Below are 16,853 nucleotides of genomic sequence, written 5' to 3'. Positions count from 1 at the left end.
ATGAACGAGCTAAAAGCCTCTTTCTCTGAAATGCAGAAGGCAGAGGATAACTGCTCTTCACCTTCAGAATGGGTGCAAGTCTCAGCTATAAGGAACACACGCCGCCGTGCTCCTCCTCCTCCCCGCAGGAGACCAGCCCAGAGCAGACAGGGTACACACAGGGGGTCACTCTGGAGAACACTGTGTGACCATGGGGAAAACATGGATAGATGGCATGGCCAGCCCACCTCAGCTCTATGGGCCAGGGTAAGGGAACTGCAGGGGACAAACACAGGGAATAACTCCTCCAGAAGAGGGGTTGCCCCAGTGTCCCGCAGGCAGCGCTCTCGCTCAAGGGGTGGTGAAGCCAGTAACTCAGGTCCATGTGCCTCATGCAGTCACACTGCTCAGAATTAGAGGTGCCCTGTCTCCAGCCAGGCGGAGGCCAGGGATAACAGAGTATATTGGGACGTGTTTGTGAAATGGCCTGGCACTTCTGAAGCCGAGAAGTACAGAGCGTTGGTAGACACCGGTGCCCAATGCACTCTGATCCCCTCCAGCCACAGGGGGACAGATACTGTTACAATTGCAGGAGTCACAGGGGGGTCTCGGGAGTTGACTGTGCTGCAGGCTGAGATAAGCCTCACCGGGAATGTGTGGGAGAAGCACTCCATAGTAACTGGCCCTGATGCACCTTGCATCCTGGGGATCGACTTTCTCCGGGAAGGGTACTTTAAAGATCCGAAGGGAAACAAGTGGGCATTTGGCATAGCAGCTGTAGAGACTGCAGACAAAGAGCAGCTGTCTATCATGCCTGGCTTGTCAGATGACCCTTCCGTGGTTGGTACCCACAAGGTGGAAGATGTCAAGTTACCTATTGCTTCTCGTGTAGTTCATCGCAGGCAATACCGCACCAACAGAGACTCCCTGCTACCCATACAGCAGCTGATTCGCCGCCTGGAGCAGCAGCTTGTCATCAGCAAGAGCCACTCGCCCTTCAACAGCCCGATATGGCCAGTGCGAAAGGAGACGGGGGAGTGGAGACTCACGGTGGATTTCCGAGGCCTGAATGAAGTGACTCCTCCAATCAGCGCAGCCGTGCCTGACATGTTGGAGCTGCAGTATGAACTGGAAACAAAGGAGGCCAAATGGTATGCCACAATTGACATTGCTAATGCTTTCTTCTCCATCCCCATTGCAGAAGAATGTAGGCCGCAGTTTGCCTTCACCTGGAGAGGAGTCCAGTACCACTGGAACAGACTGCCTCAAGGGTGGAAGCACAGCCCTACAATCTGCCATGGCATCATCCAGACTGCACTGGAGAAGGGTGGAGCTCCGGAACATCTGCAGTACATCGATGACATCATTGTATGGGGTGAGACAGCAGAGGAGGTCTTCCAGAAGGGTGAGAAGATCATTAATATCCTGTTGGATGCTGGTTTTGCCATTAAGAGAAGCAAAGTGAAAGGGCCTGCCAGAGAGATCCAGTTCCTGGGAGTTCGCTGGCAGGATGGCCGACGCCACATCCCTATGGATGTGGTGAATAAAGTGGCCACTATGGTGGAACCCACTAACCGGAAGGAGACACAATCCTTCCTGGGGTTTGTGGGCTTTTGGAAGATGCACATTCCCGGGTACAGTCAAATTGTGAAACCCCTCTTTGACGTTACAAGAAAGAGGAATAACTTTGGGTGGGGACCTGAGCAGCAGGTGGCATTTGACCAGATCAAACGAGAGGTGGTCCATGCCATGGCCTTGGGACCAGTTCGAACCGGCCCAGAGATTAAGAACATTCTCTACACAGCAGCCAGTGAGAATGGTCCTAGCTGGAGCCTATGGCAGAAAGCTCCTGATGAGACAAGAGGCCGCCCACTCGGGTTCTGGAGCAAGGCGTACAAAGGCTCAGAGACCAAGTATACCCCCACAGAGAAAGAAATCCTAGCTGCCTATGAGGGAGTCAGAGCTGCCTCTGAGGTGATTGGGACGGAGTCACCACTCCTTTTAGCTCCAAGGCTTCCGGTCCTGACTTGGATGTTTAAAGGGAAGGGTTCGACTCCGCACCATGCCACAGATGCCACTTGGAGTAAGTGGATGGCTCTGATAACTCAGAGGGCTAGGATGGGGACTCTCGAGCGTCCAGGCATTGTGGAGGTCATCACCAACTGGCCAGAGGGCACTGACTTTGGAAAGCCAGCAGAAGAGAAGGCAGTGACCCGTGCCGAGGAAGCCCCCCCATACAGTGACCTTCCTGAGGAGGAAAAGGCATATGCTCTCTTCACAGATGGATCCTGCCGCCTGGTAGGCAGCAAGCGGAGATGGAAGGCTGCCGTCTGGAACCCCACACGCAGGGTTGCAGAGGCAAGAGATGGAGAAGGCGAATCCAGCCAGTATGCTGAGGTGAAAGCCATCCAGCTGGCCCTGGACATTGCAGAACGAGAGCAGTGGCCAATGCTATACATCTACACCGACTCATGGATGGTAGCAAATGCCTTATGGGGGTGGCTGAAGGAGTGGAAGAGAAATGATTGGCAGAGAAAAGGGAAGCCTATTTGGGCTGCTGATCTCTGGCAAGACATTTCTGCACGCCTGGACAAACTGCCAGTTAAAATCCGCCACATCAGTGCTCACATCCCAAAGAGCAGAGCCACTGAAGAGCAGCAGCATAACCACCAAGCTGACCAGGCTGCCCACATCTGCCAGATTGACCTGGACTGGAAGCACAAAGGTGAAGTGTTCTTAGCTCGGTGGGCACATGACTCTTCTGGTCACCAAGGAAGAGATGCCACATACCAATGGGCCCGAGACAGGTCCGTGGACATATCCATGGAGGCCATAACTCAGGTTATCCATGAATGTGACATCTGTGCCACCATAAAGCAAGCCAAGCGCATGAAGCCTTTGTGGTACGGGGGAAGGTGGTCAAAGTACAGGTATGGGGAGGCCTGGCAGATTGATTACATCACTCTGCCTCGGTCTCGTAGTGGCAAGCAGTATGTGTTAACCATGGTGGAGGGAAGCACGGGGTGGCTGGAAACCTACCCAGTACCTCATGCTACTGCCCGTAACACCATTCTGGGCCTGCAGAGCCACATCCTGTGGAGACACGGTACCCCAGAGAGAATTGAGTCAGACAATGGGACCCATTTCAAGAACCACCTTGTAAGCAACTGGGCAAAAGAGCATGGGATAGAATGGGTTTATCACATCCCATACTACCCACAAGCTGCAGGAAAGATTGAGCGACACAATGGCCTGCTGAAAACCACCCTGAAGGCTATGGGAGGTGGAACTCTCAGAAACTGGGAGAAGCACCTTGCAGAAGCCACTTGGCTGGTGAACAGCAGGGGATCAGTTAACAGAGCTGGTCCTGCTCAGTCTGCCCTACTGCCCACAGTTGAGGGAGATGGAGTTCCTGTAGTCTGTGAAAGGAATCTACTGGGAAAGACTGTGTGGGTTGCTCCTGCCTCTGGTGGGGGAAAACCTATCAAAGGGGTGGTATCTGCAGAGGGTCCTGGTCACACATACTGGGTGATGATGGAAACTGGTGTTATCGAGTGTGTCCCTCAGAGAAACCTCTCTTTAGCTGAAAAGGTTTTGAAATCTCAGAGTTGATTCCATGTGTTCCAGATACTTTCAGGTTATCTTGTATTATAGTTGTATAATAGTTGTATCATAGTTGTGCAATACTTGTATCATAGTTGTGCAATACTTGTATTATAGTTCATAAGGGGTTACAAGTTGTTTTTGTAGTTATACCCTCACCACTACACGGCGTCCAACAGAACCTACATCACAGCAGCAGCTATCCAGAGTCCTACAACATCGCATCACACCACGGCGTCCAACCAGAACCCTGCATCTGATTCGTCACTGATGCCCTGCAGTGAGAGACTGTTCCTGACTTCCCTCCAGAGGATGTCTACAGCCATCTCATCCACACCTGTTCCCCTGATGCCAGACACCAAGAGAGACTGTTCCTGATGTTTTCTTCACAGAGGGAAAAGACTTTCCTGAGTTCCAACAAGAACTGTTCCTGTTTCACTGACTTTTCTTCCGTTCCTGCCCTGCTCACATCTCAGCAACCTGCACCGGGCCAGAGGAGCACATCGCCTTGAGATACAGCCGGGGACCAAGAAGGACTTCACGAACTCTTAACCCATGGACACTTTTCCCATCTTTGGAGAAGAAGACTGTTCTTAGGAAGGTGGAAGTGGTCTAACCAAGGGGTGGAATGTATAGGGTTAACACTCCTGGGGGAGTGACCCTGAACCTGACCCTAGGGGTCTTGGCCCCTCCTCAGGGGTGGGCCACACTCCAGGTGATGGTTAGCCCACTCCCCCCACTTCCTGTGGTATAAAAGACAGGAGTTCTCCTGTCTCTTCCTCTTTTCGCCCTCTTGCTCACTACCTGCGTTCATGACCGCACACACACACTGATACTGTATACCAGCCACGAGGCAGAGACACCATCACACTACTCGGGTTGTATCCATCCCTGTTTTGTATTTTGCTGTTTTTCCCTTCCTTATCCTTTGTAAACTCCCCTACCTCCAATCCCTTTTTTTTTTCTAAGTTATTGTTAAACTTTTCCTTTTTAACTTCCAAATCGAGTGAGATTGATTTATTGGGGTGTCCCTACCTTTTATCTCTCTCCCTGTCTTTTGGGGAAAGGAGGGGGAGGAGGGGAGGGCACTCTATAAACTCTATAAATTCTATAAATTGTCATTGGGTCTACCAAATTTATAAGAGTCTCTGGGAACTTGCATTTGAACCCAAAACAGACATCAGCCCACAGCTGTGGGGGCAGCTCAGCATTCACCACCTTCTTTCTGTTTCATTGTGGAATCAAATCATTCTCCAGAAACCCTCTCTGAACGTCTCTGTGAGATTTCCTGACAACGCCATGAATATAATGCAAATTTTACATGTGTTTTAAGGCAGTTTCCACGTAATGGAACAACAATATATGAATAGTGGAGTAGATATTTTTCTTTGTTGTTGGAGGAGAGAGGATTAGACATTTAATCAGCCAGCACTGACAACTCATAGGCAAAATGTTGGACTGACGATCTGATCCCCTAAAGCAATTTCCATGTTTCTGTTTTCTCATTTGGAAGAGAATAACATTATTTTGTTCACTGAACAATATTCCACCAATGATGTATTAATATTAACAGCATAGATATCTATTAAGTAGCTTCTGTGATTACAAATTCCTTTAAGAAGTCCTGGCACTGTTAAAATCACTGGAAGCAACTTGAAGACACTCAGAGTACTTGCAGTTAAACAATGCAATGCACAGAACTTCAAAAGTTAGCAACCTGCATACTGCCACAGTTTTGACTTCAGATTTCAGTATGCCATGAAATACAGTCTACTAGCAAAATAATAGTATAGAAAGAGTGATATCCTGCCTCCACCCATTCACTTGTCTCATCTTGCAGAGACAAATGTTGACCTCTAAGTCATGTGTGCTTCTCACCAGCAATTACCATTTCTCACTATAGAAGACAGTAGGGCACCACAAAAAACCACACACAAAACACCACCAAAAATATTACAAGATCTGTCCATACTAATCACAAAAACTGACTTATGATTAATTCCAATCCTTTAGAGGAGAGCTCAGTACCACTAGCTGTCCAACTTCAAGCTTCCAACAACCAGAAAAATATGTCTCACCAACTGTAGCTATTTTAAAAGAATTTAAATGCCTCAACGTTATCTAAGTGGAAAAACATAGTATCTGTCTTTTTGATTGGTACTCATTATGGTCTACTATGTAATTACCTTAAAAATGTTTACAGAAGAAACTGCTTGCAACCAGCTTCATACCTCTTTGTATTGTCCCTTCAAGGCATTAGTTTCATATACCACAAAGCATGAGAAAGTTGCCTTTATTACCACATTCCATTAGAATGTGCTAAAGCATGCCAAACAGAGAAGCATTTTTTCATAGACAATTATTGTTATTACCTAGTGCCATTTACATTTTGCTGAATAGAAAAAACAGCAAAGTTATCTTTCATAGTTAAGCTTCTGTGAAAAATCTGTTTGATTCTAAACCACAGAGCAAAGAAAGCCTGAAGGCTCTTGAAATTTGCTATTTTGTTTGAAATCCATTAACCTCGACCAGACCAGCTTAACTAATCTTGAATGGTTTTGATGAAAGTGAGCCAGCCTTGTCTATCATTTAAGACACCCACATACAAGAATGAAAAGGACTTCTGGTGGAGGAGCTTGTGTCCAAAAGATACTTCCAAGTGTGGGGAAAACTTTTTTTTTTAGTGGACAAAGGGCACTACTTAATACCATTTCCATTTTACACCCCACAATTTAATAGTTATTTAGATTCAAAAGGCAAATAGATGAACTCCACCCTAAATTGTTCTTGAATTACCACTGAGGGAACATAAAGCTGTAGAACAGCCTACCTGAAGTTAGTCTCCTTAGAACTTCAGCTGGTGAAAAAGAAAGCCTTTCCATAATTCAGACACAAGGAGGCTTCATGCAGAGCATTGTTCTTACATCCACCAAGCCAGATTGCCCAGCAGCTGTTTACATGAGGTAATACCTTCTTTCACGGGTCCAGACTGCCTTCTGGTAAACAGCAAGCTATCTCCTGTGTTTTCTCTCTGGAGCAGTACACAAGGAAAACATAGCAGAACAAGAGATTTAGTCCCAGCTACCCAACATAGCCACTTTTCTGAACAATTTCCCCCACACTGTCTGCTGAGCCCATTATCTGTTTCCAGTCCACTTCTCCAGCACGGAAGTCCATCTGAAAATCTTTGTTCAGAGGCTGAGAGATGAGCATCATAAGTCTTTGGTATAAGGAACAGAACAACATCACCACCCTTGCATATCAATAAACTTCACCCTGATAACAATGAAAAAGCTGGAGAAAGATTTGGGGAATCCTGAGTCAATGAACTCTGCAGAAATGTTAAATGAAGTACGAAAACAGTTTAATGTCTCAGAAACAATGGCTGCAGAGCAAGTGATGGATGATCCAGACAGATCAAATATCAGAACTCTTAAGTTCAGTGACTAACAGCAGGTCACAGATAAAAGCAGCACATACCCAAGGAGCAGAGATATATGACAATGCTTCTTGAGGACTTCAAAGCAGAGAGATGTTATTCACACTGCAAAACCATCAGCTGTTGTGAGCTACATCTCCAACGAAATAGAATTCTGAATCTGCAGTCTTAAATACCTGCAGTGAGCAAGGATGGCACCATAAGAACTGAAAATCCAGTCAACTGTAGCACTGACAATATTCTCCAACGCAAGTTGCAAAGGTCTTAAGGAAAGTTTGAGATCTAAACCCATGAGGCAAGGAAATCCCTGTGTTCAGAGAGCCTTACCTCAGCCCTACAGGTGCTCTTCCTACATTCAAGTATGAGAAGTTGCTTACATTTTCCAGTGTTGTTTTCACCACATGGATGATTTTTGCATTGGACGAGCATCCATATCATCTCCAGAAGGTCAGAGAAAAGTGAAACTCCAATATTGTGAGGAGATCACAATTTCTGTGAGTAAAGACAGAAAGGGAAGACCAAAGAAATATGCATTAAGAGGTGTCTATGTCTAGTAAGGTATTGCTCTCTGTTCAGTGACAAAGCCTTCTGCAGTTAGCTCATGTATAGAACACAGGAAGAAAATGAAGCAAACTAAAGAGAAGAGCAGGCTGGATTTACACCCAGAAGATCATATGTCAGTCACATTTTTGCTCCAGATATAAAATGTTCCATAGTAAAGCCCACATGCCATGAATATCAAAGATTTTAAAGAAATCTTTGGCAGCCTGCATTGCAATTGACTCTGGAGCATCTTGAAGTAAAATAGTGTGCCAATAAAAACCATTACCATCATCAAGGGTTTATGTTCAAGTGCAGTTTGTGTGGTCAGAGGATGCAGATTGGATCATTCTTTTTAAGTAGCGTCAAATGAGGGCGTTTCTGGTTTGCAGACACTAGCAGCAATGTTGGAGCAAGCAGGGACAAAGTGTGGGCAGGCAACATTGGCACTCCCTATCTGGACTGCACATTAAAGGAATTAGATATTTAACAAAAACATTACTCTTCCCAGTGCAAGAGGAGCTGATTTACAAGGTGTGGCCAAAAATAGAGAGATAGGGTTAAAGCTGTAATAAAATTCAATTTAAAAGGTCCACGAAGATTCAGAAGCACAGGATTTTTCCTCTCCTTGTGCCCTGAGCAGGCATTTTGCCAGGCTGGAACAGTTCAAATCCCTCTTTGTACCCAGAATTACACTCCCCTCACACACTGGAGTCCCCTCACATGGAAGAGAGGCTCCAGCCCTTGGCCCAACTCAGTCCCCCTCACACAGAAGAAAAGCCCCAGCCATTTCTCAGCTCTTGCCTCACACTCTGCTCTCTCCTCACCTGGAAGAGAGGCCCCAGGCATGGCTGCAGCTCCTCTTCCAGGCTCAAGTGCTCCATTAAGACAAGCCTAAGCAACAGGAGAAATCAGTTTACATACTTAGAAAGTGACAGGATTTTTTTCCCCCAGAAGGAAAAGTGTGACTAATTGGTAAGGCCAAACTACAGGCCCTCAGTCCTCCTTCCAATTTAACACACTGATGGGAAGCCTTTCGGAAATCCACCCATGCACAGGAAGGCATCAAAATGCCTTCAGAAGGCCATAAATCAGGGAAATAGCAGGCAAGTAGGAAATTAATTTTTAACGAATGTTATAGCTGGCCACAGAGTTCAACAGCACTCTATTTCCAAAGGTATCCAGAAGGAAAACACCAGGGATATGTTAAAACTGAAGGCAGAGTCTGTCAATGTCAGTGTATCATTGAGCAGATAAAGAGATGTTGAGGAGGCTGATGGACGCTCAGCTGTTAAACAATACACTGAGGGGAAGCACAACTCTTTTAACAGCAGATGCAGAAGGCACCAGCCTGGACAGCACAGGCAGAACTCTGCCTTTGCTTAAAGCAATGTTTGGCCATGCAGAAAAGATTCTAATCTGGCTATCGGCATTTGGGATAAATGGAGATTTAATTAATCACATTGCAGTAATTGATGCAATACACTGACTCGTAGTCAATTCTAGGAAGCTTCTGGGTATAGTTTCTAATGAAAGCACTGAAAAATGAAATTCAGGAATGGTCAAAGAGAGAATACTTGAGCAGACAATCTACTCTTGCGGTTGAGGAGATTGGAGAAAACAAATGGCAGCTTCATGAGACATAATAGAAATTCCATTAATTTCTACAGCATCCAATTGTCTTGCAAAGAGGTCATTTAGGGACAGAAACAGGATTCAGACTTTAGAAAAACAATTCAAGTTTTCTGGTTTTTCATCATCACCAGCTCCTTTAGTCATGCAACAAAAAGCACTTACAACTCAGCACAATTCCTCACCAAGGAAAGCAGTCCTCCTTCATCCAATGTTTACAAAACATTGCAGTTCCAAGTAATCACAATTCATTTTTTAATCAAATCTCTGCATATTATTTGGTATGAGGCAACATTAATGACACTGCAGCCCAATGGTTTGGAACCATTTTCTTAAGTAATACTTTGGGTGATGTTACGCTTCCTAATTTTGGGGGGAGGGGTGGGGTCCCAAAGGTCTGAATAAAAAAGGACTGTAAATAGAAGACTGACATCTTTACCAAGCAATTCTTTTCATGAACACTGAAGATGGGGGGGGGGGGGGGGGGGGTTTCTTATGATTTGCAGTAGGTTTTGATCTCTTATTAACTTATCTGAATGACACATTCATAAAAAAAGGCCTTTTCTCCTGGTTTTAGAAATTGCATAAATGTAAAGATAATGCATTCTGTACCAGCTCCCCAATAAGATAAAACATATAATGATATTATACAGTAATTTGGGCATTTTACTGATTTTATATTCTGGCAGTATGTTTCATGCCTCATTTAGCAGAAAACTCATTAGACTAGTGCAAGCCATGTTTTAATGCAGTAGGTTGAGATTTCTTTCCCAACTAACTTGAGTCCCTGCCTATTTTCTGTACTTTCATTCTTGAGTTAATAAATTGCAAAGTTTTAACTCCTCATTTTGCTCTGGTCTCCTTTACATAACGTTTACTGGTAGTTTTATATTTTCAGAAAGGAGGGAGAAATGAAAAACAAATTATCGCCTTGGGCTCTTGACATAAATATTGCTTTCATATAAACCCTACTCTTATGGGGCATTATATTTTATTGAGCTCTCAATTTGTGACAAGAGCATTCACTGAAACACAGAAACATCAATAAGGAAGAATGCCTAAGAGTAGGCAGCTGAGAAGTTTCAAACCCATATAAAGTTTAAGCCACAATTCCAAGTTTAATAGCTGAAATTGGCTGGAAGATGTGTTGCTAGGACCTAGTGCATTCCAACATCCGACACAAGTAAAAAGCTAAAATGCTTACAAAGCATAAGGTAACATTGCCACTACTTCACAAACACATGGATGCACATAGGCACATATACTGATGTGTCATACACTAGACTTCTTGGTTAACAAGTGACTCAAGAGTAGATCCTTCCACATTGTTATGTTGTAAGCTCCAAGGTACTCAAGACCGAAGTGTGCCATGGCTCCATCATTTAAAGAAATTACTGAGTCTGGCCCTAAAATTACCTCCAGGAATCATCAGAAAAGCACCAAAACATTGTTTATGTCACCCAACAAAAGAACACTCACCAACATATAATTTATTATTACCAAGCAAAAGCAAATGGAACTCCTACTGCATTGCTCGCACAAGAGGTAGAAAACACCAATTCTGGTCTTGCAATGTAGTTACCTGAGAACAAAAGCATAAATCTACAGCATCAAAAGGCTTGGTGAGATTAGACCTAGAACATACAAAACAAAAGCTTCTCTAATATTGCTGTTTTTCCCTGAAACCACATCCCTACGTAGGGTCAGAGAACCACAGATGAAAGAGGAAGGTATCAGGAAAAGTAAGGAAAAAAATTCCATGTTTCAGTGAAAATGACCTAGCCAAACTGATAACAATGTCAATACAAGTTACAAAACGTTACCTAGGGGTGTTCAAGGCCATGGGGATGAAGCCTTGAGCTGAGTCTAGTGGAGAGGCATCCCTGCACATGGGACAGAGATTGGAGCAGATATTTGCAGCGCCTTCCATCCTAAGCCCAACAAAGGTGCAACAATTACAGCATCCAGGAAGATAGTCCTTAAAGCATGAGCACAGCATCAGCAAGCCCCCAAAGAAGGCTCTAGTGAAAGACTTCCCCCTTTATACTGAGTGTGATACTCATGGTCTACACCTGGAGTCAACTCCAATCAGCTGTCCTGACTGACTCACAGCTGCTGAGGGGCTGCAGCCCATGGCTGGCGTGGGATTCTGTCTCAGCAAAACCAGGATGCCATGATTTGATGTCATCACTCCTGATGTAAGTCATACTTTTCCTTGGGTTCACACATACACAATACACATTACTGGCAGCTATTAATGAGATAACTATAACAAAAATGTGCTGTCAAATCAGCAACAAAAGAAACAAAATTATAGGAGCAATTTATAGGTCAATAAATATTACAGCTGAAGGAAAAGGAAAATGAGCTTGTAGTTATTGGTGATTGTCTACAAAATATTAGAGTTCAAACAGTAATGTAAGCTTGCTTAGAGGTGACAGCCAGGAGATAATTTCATTTTCTGCCTGCAATACCACCTGCACTCCTTGTTAGTCATTTCAGAGAAAGAGCAATGAGCATGTTGAAACAGCTACATTTGAGAAACAATTGCAGAATTATCTGACAGGTAAACACTTCTTGCTACTTCCTCCAGGAATCAGTATCTCCCAGGTCAGAATCATTTAGTTCTGGAGCAGTTATGAATTTCTGAGATATACAGATATCTAATGATCAAAAAAAAAATCTAATGGGTCTGCTAGGAGCTGTCTTTCCACCTCACTCCTGGTGAATCATTCTGGCTCCTTTGGCTTTGGATTTCAGCATTCTGGTTTTCCCGCATCACAGCTTACAGGTTGTTTGGCTCTGAATCATTGTTAAACGGATCTGAAGATGATTTCAGGTTGCATTTAGAAATAAACTTTTTTTGTAGATAAAATGCAAACCTTTATGTACAAGTAGAAACCTAAAGCTTCAATAAATATAAACAAATATTGTGTATCACATAACAAAAGACAGTCCCTGCATAAAGTCTGTTTGGTACTTTTTGGGATGACCTACATAATCTAGTTTTGGCTTCTGCTTCTCTTGAGAAATGCAAACCTCTCACCCTCCTGCTGATAAATTCTCTAGATGACACCTCCGTACCTCCCCTTTACATAACATATCATGCATGGCTGGGGGGGTTATTGCCATATGCTTTATACACAGTCCCAGGCACTTCTGCTTTCCTGGTGGAGAAGGATCAAAGAAAATAGGCAAACAGATGAGAAGTTGTTGGCGCAGCACAGCACTTAGTTGTGCTGGCATACAGCACATGTTTTCTTTAGCCTAACTTGAGCAACAGTTGAATACTTCTACCCCTGCACATCTGGTTTAAAACATTGGAAGTACCCAAAGTGCTATACATGAGGCAGGAGGGGGAGAAATGGAACAGTGTCACTCCAGGGTCTTCAAACACTAGAATGTGCACTCTGCCAGCTCTATAATTTAATTATTGAAACTCAAAATTCATTTGTGAAAGACACATTTCTAACATACTTTGAGGACTTCGGAGTAAAAAGTTGCTTATGAGAAATTGACTCTCCAGAATACCACAATGCAAAGAGTAAAGTTTATTTGTTTTTCTCGGCATCCCTCCTCCCTCACTTTGCTTCCCTTGTCATGGATAATGTTTTTCAAGAGCCTTTAAGGTACTGAGACCAAGCTGCAGCATTCTAAAACTAATTAATCTGTGGTGCTTTTGTAAGAAGCAACTGCATCTCATTACAGACATACATTGCTGCAGTTAAAAAACAGCTTGATCTTCCTAATATCTAGGCTTACAGGCTTTAGTGCACAGCTTCTGGCATGCTGATTTTTTACTTTTTTGACTGTTTCTCTAATGACTGATAAACATTCTTACAAAAGCACTCAGGTGAGCTCATTACAAAGCTAATTAAGTTGTCATTATTAATGTCTATGAAGTTAAGGTGTGAGGCCCAGCTCCAAATCAGAGGGTGTGGCACTGCCTGGTGTCCTGCCACGGTGCCCCATAATTTCCTGGCTGCTTGCCAGTTATGCAGAAACATTGCCAGTAAGCACATCAAATATAATATAAAAGGGAGAGATGGTAATAAACATTAGGTGACTGTGATGAATATTAAGACAGTATCCCAAATTGCTCTGATTTAAGGTAAGACAACCAGTCATTTGTGACTGTTGCACAGATCAGGTATTAAAATCTGAGGTTACAAAACAATAAAACGCTACTGAGTTGTACTCCATTAATCTCACCGAAGATAAATTCTTCTCCTTCCCATAGCCTCTCTTCCCTGTGCTAGTATTTTTCCAGTGGAACACATTAGTAGCTAGAGAGTAGAGCTCTTTGTAGATGCAGTAGAAATCTTCATTTTAAAAAAAAAGAGTCTAGGGGCAAGTTCTGAAAGCTCTTTTTTTAAAGTCTTGACCTTCCAGTATTGTTGTGAAAACCCAAAACTCTAATTCCTCAAGGCCAGCACTGCCTGAATAACTCAGATTTGATATTTGAGTTCATCTCTCCATGTTTTAAACAGTTTTTATAAGTGCCTCATGCTACCTATGGTACCATTTTTTCAAAACAGATTCTGAAAATAATTCTCAGCAGCCCTGAGTGTTTGGGAAGAGTCTGCTTTACACACAAACACCTACAGCTGTCTGCACGCATGGCTATCATTGTGTGAAGAATACTTGGGTTGCACTTCTTATAACCCCCTTGCTTGGGGGGTTGGGATTTTTTTGTCGGTGGTTGGTTGGGAGTTTTTCGTTGTGGTTTTATCCCTCTACTTGCTCTGTTTCAGTTCCCCTATCAAGTGTTGGATGCAGAACCAGAGCACAGAAAATTTTTGCACGTCATTAATATTCATTGCAAGAAATTGCAAATAACCATTGTACCTAACAGCTATTCAGCCAGCTTGGTAACTAACTACTAACAAATACTGCACAGAAATTAATGCACGAATCATAGACAGAAAAGAAGATCTGTTTGAACCGTAACATTTACAAGGAGGGCAATGTCCAGCTCAAATCCCTACATAAATGTTTGCCCCAGATATAATTCCCCCAAGATAGCTGGTGGGGGTTAAGTTATTTTTGTTTTGCTGTCAGCAATAGCTATACACACAGTGCATAGCTGAAAGCAGCTAATTTAGGAGAATGAATCACCAAAATGTTCTACAGTCTGTCAATACAGTATCAATACTTATAATTGCTATTGTTTATGCCATTAACAGCCCATTCAAAAAGCTGCTTAATGAAGATATGTTATCAGGTGTGGTATGTTGCCATGACACATTCATTCTGGATTCCAGGAGAGATTCAGACTTCAGAGGGAAACCTCTTCTTACTCACTTATCAAGCAGAGCTGTTGAAACCTTGACACTTCCAATTTGCAGAGATCTGTGCAAACCTTTCCCTTGGAACAGATTCAAGTCTCCTGAATTTCACTGTGGGCTTTAGGTTTGAATCAGTGCAAACCCTCACAGTAATACTCAGCCAAAATTGTTTATTTCTGCCAAATTCACGGAGATTTGAATTGTTTCCATTTCTTGTTAAATCAATTCTGTGCAGCTGGCTTTAAAATTGGTGCAGGTTTGGCAGTAAACTCACAAATTAAACCTGACTCAGTTCTGTACCCACACTAAATCATGCCCAGTAAGTGCAAACCCTTATGGGGAACATGGAGCTGAACTCCCACTGCAGGGAACTCCCAATGGAGAAGCCAAAGGGCAGGTATGAAGAGCAGGTACCCCTTCAGCTGCAGCAAGTGATCCTTTCTAGTCTGCTCTGTGCTAAAAATACTAACTGGATACAATGAGGAGCACTTGTCAAGGTGAGCATTGCCTGGTTTCTGCTTTGGAGATTCATCCTCACCAGGCACTGTCACATTTTCATTTCTTACATTTCATATAGTTGTTCTGTCCTCATTATGGCAGCAATCCATATATCCCCCTTGTTTCACATTGGCTATATTTCAAGTATAAAAATGTCCAGATAGCCTTTTTCACCCAGATTAGAGCTGCCTGGGGCAGATCCATAGCTGTGCCAGCTACCTGGGATTCAGGGCTTTGATCAGTAAAGGAGGTCTGTCTACCTTGGGACAGAGATCATGGTTCCCTCTTACAGCTCTCTGCTCCCCTTCTTTCTCCATGGACAGGTGACAAAGACGCTCATGCAGAGGCTGTGTACTACATAGCAAAGTAAGCTGGTACTCATTTCATCTTCATAAGTACAATAGGTTACAAACCATGGGAGACAAGCAAACAGGAAGGGTGTGAAGCTCTGAAAAAGAGTGAGCTGAACAGACAGAGCCAGAAACGTCTGTGGCTTCCCCCTCTTATAAAGCTGCCTAATTTCTAAAGGCAGTAACTCAAGTGTCCACAAAATTTGAGGTGAGATTTGCTAAAACTCAGAAACAATTCTGGGGGGGGGGGGAAGACAAACAAAAAAATTCTTTTTATTTTCCATTAATATTTGCCAATATAAACCAATCTACAGCCAACTAACAACTCAAAGCCTTTGTTTTGCTCTCAATGGGTGGTGATTGATTTCTATATATATACATATATATAACTACAATGTTTCACAACCACAAAGGAAAAAAGATATATTCAAATCTTTGTCAAGAGTCAAATCCTAAAAAACACTCCCAAAAAAGACTATCTCTAATTTCTAGCTACAATTTATTACAAAAAGCACATTGTAATAACTGTATCTCCTATCCAAACTTATTAGTAAAATATTCCCTTATTTGGCAATATTCACAATTCCTCCCCTCCAGAAAAAAACACCCTTCATGTTTTAGTATATCATAAAGTTGGCTGTTTCAGAAAACTCCAGCTGGTGCTTAGAGCAAATCTAATGTCAGTGGCAACCAACTTGAACACAGTGTGCACCCAAATCTAAGCTGCAGAATCATTTGACTTAAAATAGCAGCAAAGTAATACAAAAGGAAAATAAGCACTTTAAAAAAACTTTAATCTTTGGGTTTCTTTTTTGGTGTTGCCTGGGCAAAGCACAGAACCCTTGTCTCCAGATGTGCTTCCAGTAAGTAGTGCACCTGCTTTTTTGTTTCAGAGGGTTCAATGCAGAGGAACATCAAAAACTGCCCTGAAAACAGAGGATCTTCATTTATTTTAAAAATCATTTTTAATATAAAGAAAACCCAGATCTTTTCCTCACAATGAGTATTTTTGCCAGCAAGCTCCACAGACACATCAGTGAAGAAACAGCCCTGGAAGGAAAGCTACTCTTACCCCAGGAGGGGTGCCTTTTGCCTTTTGTCAGGACAGATACTCAGTGCAGAGCTGATGTGGGCACCTGCAGGACCAGCCTCATATGCTTTTCATGTGACAGTAGTTTCTGACTTTGCATGGTACAGTCCCATGCCACTCACTGAATAATGCTCTGGAAAGGTTGAATTTGGAGAGCTGAGTTAGCTTGGCAAAAAAATAAGGCACCTGCTGTTTTCATCTCCTCATACCATATTCATCTTTCTGCTTTCCTCACCCTCTTCTGCCTGTTCCCTTTCTGCCTCTCATCCATAAATGCCTTTCTGCCTCAGGCAGATGTTACAGAACAATTTTTACCACAGGAGATCTCAGCCTATGTATTCTGCTGTCACCTGAGTCCAAAGATGTTGATGATGCTGATAGCCATGAGGAGAATGATAGACTTTGCAAGTGCATAAGTAGAGTACATTTAGGAA

The 16,853-nt window shown here is 43.3% G+C and overlaps 1 long non-coding RNA gene across 14 annotated transcripts in view; it reads right to left on the bottom strand.

Annotated features, from left to right (window-relative positions):
- The window catches only part of LOC135189651 (uncharacterized), a 137,013-nt gene extending 125,811 nt beyond the window's left edge, over positions 1–11,202 (bottom strand). For 13 of the 14 annotated variants that reach the window (XR_010308198.1, XR_010308197.1, XR_010308203.1 and 10 more), the window contains exons 1-4: positions 11,017–11,192; positions 8,389–8,455; positions 7,349–7,513; positions 6,413–6,613 (exon numbers count right to left, since the gene is read on the bottom strand). This is a non-coding gene — a long non-coding RNA (uncharacterized LOC135189651). Of the gene's footprint in view, positions 1–6,412; positions 6,614–7,348; positions 7,514–8,388; positions 8,456–11,016 lie in introns of all 14 variants that reach the window. The other variant, XR_010308191.1, reaches the window with a different exon arrangement.
- Between the last annotated feature and the right edge of the window lie 5,651 nt (positions 11,203–16,853).

The sequence above is a fragment of the Pogoniulus pusillus genome, chromosome 33 (genome assembly GCF_015220805.1).
Source record: "Pogoniulus pusillus isolate bPogPus1 chromosome 33, bPogPus1.pri, whole genome shotgun sequence".
Taxonomy (NCBI): domain Eukaryota; kingdom Metazoa; phylum Chordata; class Aves; order Piciformes; family Lybiidae; genus Pogoniulus; species Pogoniulus pusillus.
The sequence above is the reverse complement of the archived record's forward strand: the minus strand, read 5'-3'. Positions and strand labels throughout refer to the sequence as shown.